The sequence below is a fragment of the Cupressus sempervirens genome, chromosome 7 (assembly GCF_028749045.1).
Source record: "Cupressus sempervirens isolate cs-2001-9-10 chromosome 7, ASM2874904v1, whole genome shotgun sequence".
In the NCBI taxonomy this organism is placed as follows: domain Eukaryota; kingdom Viridiplantae; phylum Streptophyta; class Pinopsida; order Cupressales; family Cupressaceae; genus Cupressus; species Cupressus sempervirens.
Genome location: NC_143124.1, coordinates 226,096,377 through 226,103,309, shown reverse-complemented (window position 1 = coordinate 226,103,309; position 6,933 = coordinate 226,096,377). Strand labels below are relative to the sequence as shown.

At 32.2% G+C, this 6,933-nt stretch overlaps 1 pseudogene; it reads left to right on the top strand.

Moving 5' to 3' along the window:
* Window positions 1-237: 237 nt before the first annotated feature.
* On the top strand, window positions 238-5,176 carry LOC149546316 (glutamate receptor 3.3 pseudogene; annotated as a pseudogene).
* Window positions 5,177-6,933: the final 1,757 nt, after the last annotated feature.

The following is a 6,933-nucleotide window of genomic DNA, read 5'->3' as shown; positions in this document are numbered from 1 at the left end:
ATTATATAGTATGGAACTCCAACTCTAGTTATATTTATTTATTGATAAGGTAGACATTGTTGGCAATGGATATAAGCATAACATGGTTATTTGACATCCAATGTATAACTATAACTCTTGTTCTATATAAATCTTAGTTAAGGTACACTTGAATGAAATGGACATTAGGAGATCATAGTTGTATGGTCTTATAAGGTGTTGCAAAGTTCCTTTCTTATATGTTAGTGAAGAAAAAATATGACAATAGTTTGGCCTAATGCAGGAGAAAATGTTATGATCAACCTAGGGCATGCAGTGCTTTTAATATGGATATTTGTTGTTTTGATCATTAATTCTAGTTATACTACAAGCCTGACCTCAATTCTCATAGTACAACAACTTTCACCAACAATAAATGGAATTGATACTTTAGTTCAAGGCAATGAATGAGTTGGATATCAAGAGGGAACCTATATTAAAAAAAAAATTATCAGAGGAATTGAATATAAATAAATCCAAATTTGTTCCTCTTAATTCTCTAGAAGGTTATGCTAGAGTATTGTCATTAGGACTAGGCAAACTTGGAGGAATAGCATCGATTGTGGATTCATTACCAATTATCTAGCTCTTTCTCTCTAAGGAATGCGGTTTCACAACTATTGGTCCAAAATTTACCTAAGTAGGATGGAGATTTGTTGTGAGGCCTCACCTCGACCCATCGTAGCATAGTGATACATTACTCTTATTTTGTTATCCGCGACTCAAGATGTCGAGACATTATCTGATGCTATTTCCAAATATATTTGATGATTGTCATTTAATGTTCATGTATATGTAAGTTGACGAAATCAGTAAATGTAGGATTGAGATTTGATTTAAGATATTTCAAATGGTTAAGAATTATGTAGGATGAAGAAACTTTATTGATGTATGTTTTAATTTATGTGAATTTTGAATACGTATACATTTATGTACATGTGATTTTACAGGACTACTGATGTGTGCAATGAGTGTGCAGATATTTAGCCGAGAAACCCTACGGAGGAACATAACTGATCTCCATGTGCTAATTTTGGAAACCTTGTTGTTCATAATTCACGTAATTTTATTATGTGATGTATGTATGCATCGTCCTTGTTCAGTGAGTGTTAATGTTCGTAATTATGTTCTTTCAGTGTCGCTTAACACTCGTAAAATGTTTATGTGCCTTGGTGGGCTGTTTAGGGTTAATTGCTTAACCTTTGGATTCAAGTTAGTGTCAATTTTCTATTAGGTTCTTAATTAGGGTTAGTCATCCCTAATTCGGATTAGTGCTTAATTTGCAAGTTAGAGTTGTTAGATCTCATTCCCAGATTTTATTTGTCTCTAAACCTCTTTCCTTAGGCTTTTAACATGTTTTTATTCTAACCAAAGGGTATGGGTATGGGTTAGGGGTCTTTTCCAACCCCTAAGCCTCTTTTTTTGACTTTTGAGGTCACTCAAAAGTCCCCTTTTTGCCTTTGTGCGAAAATTGCAAGTGGTTGTCATGAGTTGTCTTACCCCACCTCCTTTTATGGTTTAACCATGGTGTAGGTTGAGTTAGGAGTTTCTAGAGTGGCTAGTGGGTGGAGATAGTTATTGCTCCTTTTGGGTGGTTGAGTTGGAGGCTTATTTTAGAGGCCTTCCTTGGACTAGTTTTTTTGTTACCCAATCTCTACATTTAGAGAAGTTTTCTTGAAGCTTGAAGGAAGGAAGGGGATACTCTACTCAAACTGGTTCATTTCCATTACCTCTTTGTGAAGGTAGGAAACTCCCATCTCCCTTATTCGGTTTTTATGTTTTGTTTCATGTTCTTTTTACTTTGTTGTTGTTTCACTGTTGTATGGTTGTGGGTATGTTGGGAAGATTTGTAAACCATGTTATTTTGGTTGTTTTCCTTTCTTGTTTATGTTTGCAATTTTGAGTTTCCTTGTATGGGTGTTTTGGTATTACTCACCCTAGGAGAGGGCAGAAGTGACCAATTTTGGGAGAGGTCTGTTTAGTTGGACTCCAACCTGTGTAGAGTCTCTTCTCAAGATGAGAAGAGGGATAAAGGGTAGGGTGTTATGGGCCCCTACCCATCAGCACAAACCTGGTATGAGTATGGCAAGTTTAAATGGAGGAACTGAAGTTCTTGGTTATTGGCCCCGATTGGGCATCTGAATTGGTGTTGTGTTTGACTTCTCCAGTTGGAAGAATCCACCTCTCCCTAGTCTTGATTCATTGTGAATCCTATTGTGTAAACCACGCATGATTATGCATTCTTGATGTTCTTTTGGGTTCTGCTTGGTTGTCACCCGATCTGATATTGGTTTCCTCTAGGGTTCTTGAAATGAGATTCAGAAAACATTACAAACTCCTTGATTATGATCATGAAGAAAATTTTATTAAATTATTGAAATTTGGGATTGAGATCCTATTGTAAATTGTTTTTTTTATTAAACCTTATTTTTTATGGCAACGAAGCCGGGTTTTCTTCCTAATTCTTTCCCGGCTGAGCCTTGAATCAGGTTTACAAATAAAATTGGTCTTTTGAGCATAATTGTTGGGCATGTGATTAAATTTTGTAACACATTATTTTGGATGGATGCACATCAAAAATAAGGTTGAAATGATGATAGTTTAGTAAGAAAAATTTTCTAGTTCTTTTTATGTTCAAAATGAAAATTATGATTGAGGAAAGAAAACAATGGCTATGGTTGATCTATTACAATTCAAGTTATTTAGGAGATCAAATTTACCATGCATTATTGTGACCACCACCTTTGTGTAGTATAAGAACATCAAGGAAGAGAAGTAAATCGCCAAAATTTGATTGTCTCATTGTCTTGGATAGAAACATCTCTCAAGAATTTAGAATACTTGATGTTTGAGTGATAAAAAAAAGTATTTTCCAAACTAAATTTGATATCATAGCAGAGATAGTATTCATAGAAATGATTATCCTTGTTGATTATTATTATCATTTTGGTTCTAGTGTATAGTAGCTATGAATGTACATTCAAATTTAAATTTTCCTAAGAATATAATGTCTATCTTTGAGAAAGTGGTTTTTAAACTTCATAATGCATAGATAGGAACAATTCAGATAGTTTCATAGCAAGCCTTATCATGGACTGTATATCCATTGTATTAAGTTTAATGTTTGAATGTTAAGTGAATCACCATTTTTAAAGACTATAGTTAATTTATAAATATTTTCAAATTATCCTTGCACTATCGTATATTGAGTATCCTAGATTACAAAAGAAGAAAATCATGTGTATAACATAAAATGAATAATAGCAAAGAATAACTTGCTGTAGGTGTCCATTTATCTCTCTGGTTTTTGTATGAGGAGACACTTTAATTTCCCTCATTGCAACAGAGAATCTTTTAAAAGATTCCTTTTATATTTTGATTTAAGAATATAAAATACATTCTAATTTAAATAACATTTAAAATTGTTATGAGTAATTTTTTATTATACTAAATATCCTATTCCTATCCATCCTTGCTATCTGCAAAACTTTTTGCAATCAATGTGTGATGGACGTCAGTTTTCGAGGGAGAGATTTTAATATTTTAATTTTGGTAGGTCATCACATGGGATGACATCACCCCATGTCCCATCCTCCTGCACATGATAATAGCCTCAGTTTTCTTTGCTTGAAATGAGCCTTTATTGGGTTGCTATCGCAACTCGTGCCTTACCCTTTTTGGCCACATGTTTTTGTTAGAGAGGGGGTGACTCTGCAGTTTGTGGCCTTGGGTAGAGCGCTGCCCCAAGGACAGCTCTTGGGAAGCGCTTGCCCAAGGGCTAGTGAGGCTAGGGTGTAGGTTAGTGTAGGGGGTTAGGGGTTTAGGATAGTATAAGTTAGATTTATTTAATTTTTTTTTTTTAAGAGTTAATTGCTTTAGTTTCATGATTGTTAGAATTAGTTTAGATTAGTTAGTTTAGTTAAATTGTTTTTGTGGTTTAGTTATGTTTTTTTACATTTCAATATTTATATATATATATATATATATTTTAAGTAGTATTAATTTATTAGTATATTTGAGTAATAGTCATTAAAGTTAGATTAATATGTAATTAAGTTTAGAATTATGATTGGTTGGTTATATTAAAGTTAATTTGTTTTGTTTTTAGATTAATTTAGTTGTTTTTATATTAATGTTAAATTATTTAGTTTTGTAATATTTTTTTTTAGTATTGTTTTAGATATATGTAAAACTGAATATGGTATTTAATTTAAGTTAAATTTTGGTTAGATTTAAGTTAAATCTTAGATTTTAGAGATGTTCGTAGTAAATTGAATCTTGTTAATTTGGTTTTTAATAAATTGATTTATTAAATTAACTTTCTAAAAGATAGTTAGTATTAGATGTAAATATTAATGGGTTTAATTAAGATGGTTAGTCCCATGATTCATATTAGACTAATTAACTATCTGTTTAAATTAATGATCGATATCAATCTTATCACAAAAGTTTTAATATCTTAACGATGCAATCGTCTTCATGTTATAACCTTAGGATGCAATGTAGGGAACCTTTACTAAAACTTCTATCTCAGTCATATCAAACGTAGAGCATGTTTAAATATTAATTATTAATCAATTTTTAAAGAAAAAAGAAAAAAGTTGTGTGTGTTTCTGCCCTCTTAGTTTGGGTATGACATTTGTAAGGAAAATAAATTATAATTGGCTATGTGGATTGCTTCTAAAATATCTTCATGCACAAGTGATTTTTTTGGATGATTTCTTTGATAAATAATTAGCTAAGTATGTCTCTATTTTTTGTTTCCTATTAATAGGATTTCCAAAAGGACTCCCAATTAGTAGTTGATATGTCAACAAAAATCATGACCCTTTAAGAAAATGGTGAGCTTCAAAGAATTCATGACAAATGGTTAAGTGAAACTTGTTGTGATAGATAAGCCACATAAGTTCAATCTTCTCAGCTGCAACTAAAAAGTTTTTGGGGTCTTTTCTTGATCATCGGAGTGGAATCCTTTGTAGCTTTCATTGTCCTTTTGGTTTGCATGATTTTTCAATTCATTCAAAAATATGATCCTCCTACAAATTCCTTAACATCTAGAAGTTCACAAACACTGAGATCATTTGCTACTTTTGTATATCAGAAAGACAATAATGGTAGGATAGGATATTCCAAGAGCGAGGCTTCAAGAATTGAATAAACTGTTACCTCAAGAAATCAACAATAGACATAGGTTGAGTCTAAATACTGCTCTACTAATCAATCAATTTCAACTAGCAACAATATAATGTTGCATTGTTTAGTCCAATGTTGATGTGATGTCCTATTCATCTAATAGTGGCCTTGTTTAGGAACAGGTGACACAATAGAGACTTTTGATACATTTTCCATGGGATCATATTTTTGATTGTGGTGAAATCTATGGTGACTCAAATACTTTGAGGAAATTTAAGGTTTTTCTAATTAATTGTTATGCTAGGTGACAGAGATGCCTTAATGCTACACAAGAAGCATTTGGTGGGAAAAGGATTTCTTTTAATGATTTTCTCATAGAAGTAAGTTGTGGTTAATCTATGAGTAGTTCCTATGAGATAAATTTTCCTATTTCAAAATCCACATTGTATAAATTGTGATGAAAATGGGCATATACTATTCTAAGAACAACTCGGGTTCAATTTTGGGTGATGCAATAGGTTGATAGCTAGAGTTGCAAAGGTTTGTGACACTTAACATTTTGAGTTACCACATGGTTGCAAATAATTTTGCAAGTTTTTTCTTTACTTTCTTTTGCATCAATGTTTTGGATCACATTTAGCACAATGTTTTGGATCACTTTCAGCAATCCATTGTCAGGATTAGGAGAAAAGAGCTAAAAGAATGTTTATGTTGACTATTCACCTGTCTTTGCTCACCACTTTGTGCCCATGTAATTATTTCTAAAGTGCACTATCTTGTCCACATGGATTGTAGAGAAATCATATCTAACACCTATCTTTTTTCTGGGGCTTTGGACATACTTTTTCTTCTAGGATTCCTAGAGAGCCTAAAGCATCTAAGGGCTCAATTTTCTCAGTGCATCCTATACCTTTGTATATGACATCTAGATTTCCTATACCCTCCAAAATAACTTCAAATTTAAATCCTATGTTAGTGATTAAATGTGGTTTATATTTCCACTCATTACAATTTCATGTATGATTTTTGTCTTTTTTATTATGTTATATGTTTTCATTTATCATAATTAGGCTTCTATCTTACATCAGTTTGTTGTATCTGAGTTACGAATGAAGATTTTCCAAACAAAGTAGTTGTTTGATAAACCATCAACTAAGGTTCAAACAGACACAGAAGCAACTCACTTGGAGAATGGCTAGGTATTGTGTGATGAGGTTAAGGATGGTGTGATTAATAACAATTTGCTTTCTAAATCCCAACAATGTTCTTGTTTTGTGACTCATGAATTTGAACATCTGGGGGACAGATTGATCAAATTAATGGATTGCGATACAAAGTTTTTAGTTGTGAAAAATTGTTTCCTTACTAGCCTAAATAAAATTGGACTTGCAACTAGTGTTACTATTATTTATCAAAATTCACATACAGGTAGGCTAGGATAGGTTCGACTGTAGATTTCCAACAAATAGGTTAAGATAACAAGAAATTCTCATGGTAAATAAAATGTTAAATATGCATGGTATGGGGCATCTGATACAAGTATATCATCATATATACTACATGGCTTTAGCAATAACAGATTAATGAATGGCGGTCCAGCATATGGTGTTGGTGTTTATCTTACTTTTGAAGATTGCTCCTACTTGAGGTATGAAAGATTATGTTCAAAGATGATGTCTTTGGTGGGAATTTCTTTTAAATGTTTGAGTTGCAAAATATTCTTTCCTTTAATATGCATATTCTTTATTTAAGAAGGAATGTTTGACTGACTATTATTGCTTA